Source organism: Crocodylus porosus, unplaced genomic scaffold, assembly GCF_001723895.1.
Source record: "Crocodylus porosus isolate Cpor-Errol unplaced genomic scaffold, CroPor_comp1, whole genome shotgun sequence".
Lineage (NCBI taxonomy): Eukaryota > Metazoa > Chordata > Crocodylia > Crocodylidae > Crocodylus > Crocodylus porosus.
The window spans coordinates 95,843,832-95,845,541 of NW_017728918.1; positions in this window are offsets into that span (position 1 = coordinate 95,843,832).

Below are 1,710 nucleotides of genomic sequence, written 5' to 3' on the forward strand. Positions count from 1 at the left end.
GGAGAGCGGGGCCGGGCTGGGCGGGGAGCGGCACCAACGCGGCGCCTAGGCCCTGGGCCCGGGCTGAGGGGCTTCCCCGACAGGGCGCAACCTAGGGCAGGGGGGAGGGGACACCGCGTGTGTGTGCGCGAGCAAGCGTGAGCATCAGCAGAGGTTGTGTGTGTGCATGTGAGGAGGGGTTTTTGTGTGTGAGGGGGGTTGTCCTTGGGGACATGGTTGCCTGGCTTTGCTCCATCAGTGCTGCTTGGACTGTTGACATGGCCCCTCACAAGGGCATCCAGGGCAGCAAAGGCATCTGGCTGAGGAGGGTTGGCCAAGGGGGGTAGGGGTGTGGGCACAGACAGGCTCCTTGATTGTGCAGGGCAGTGGGGCTCAGCCCTCACCACACCCACACCCACACACTGCTGCCAGTGCTTGGCTTTCCCTTTTTGCTGCTGTTGCTGCCTGCAGGAGACCAGCAGAGCAGTGATTCCCAGCCAGGCAGCTAACTTCAGGGTCCTGTCAGGGTGCCGTGATGTGGCCATGTGCAGAAACAAGCAACAAGAAACCAGTGACAAGGTGTCTAAACAGGAGCCTGGCATGCTAGAGCTGCCCTGGCCTGGCCAGGCCTTGCCAAGCTGTTTGCTGCAGCGGAGCTGCTCTTGTTTTTCCCTAGTCAACAAACAAGCTAAAAGTAAGAGCTGATGCTTGAGAGGGCTCAAGCCCTTGAGTGGGTCTAGGATTTCAGAAAGGGGCCCAGATGCTGTGGCGAGCTTTCACATCTAACAACACAGGTTTTCCTCCAGTAACGAGGCAATGAGAAGGTTTGCTAAGCTGCTCAGGTAACTTCACTGGAACATGCCTTAGTTTTCTGTTATGTATAAACATAATCAAAAGATGCTGTTTTATTAGTCCTGTAGTCATTAGGAGTTCAGTCTTGTCTCTTATTTCAGATTCATAAAACAAGCCTTCCTGACCATTTTGACAGGGCACCCATGCTTCGCTGACAGTTATTTTCATGCCTAAGGTGATGTTCGCCCAAGTCTATGTGTTTACCTTGAGTTAAAAACAGGCCGCAAAGCTGTGAAATAGGAGCTACATTTACAGGAGCAGGCAACAGGCAGCAAAATTGCTGGAGAAGGGATAGCTCAACTAGTGGAAAATGGAGACCATTAAAAAGGAGAGATGGTTATTAACACTTGTGGGATGAAGTGTTTACAAGGAATCAGGTAGATTAGGAGGAGCTACGGTATCAACTGAGTCTCTTGCTTCTGCCTAAATAGAAATGCTGCTGCCACTGCCAGGCAGTTGGTTTTAAATTTTGGGAGGAAGAGGAATCAAAGGAGGATGCAACTGTGTCCTCCATGGATCCTCCCGTGCTTGAGCTTATGCAGGGGTGTCTCAACTCTAAAAAGGCTGAAAGCCACTGAACCGGAGCAATTCTTACGTTGCAGAGAACACAGGAACTCTGCCCTGCTGTATGCTATTTCTAATACTGGCTTCCTATTTTCAATAACTGTGTTTTCCTTGTGAATTACATTTGTACACCTAACAATGCTTATATGGCCTTGAAAGGATCTCAAGGCAGCCAGGTGTAGGAGAACAGTTACCCCTGTTAGACAGTAATGGTTAGATAGCCTGTCTACCAAGACCACTAGTGTGCTGTGACATAACTGTATAGTTTGAGAAGTGTGGCATTGCTCTATCGTGAGCGGGATGAAAGGATAATCC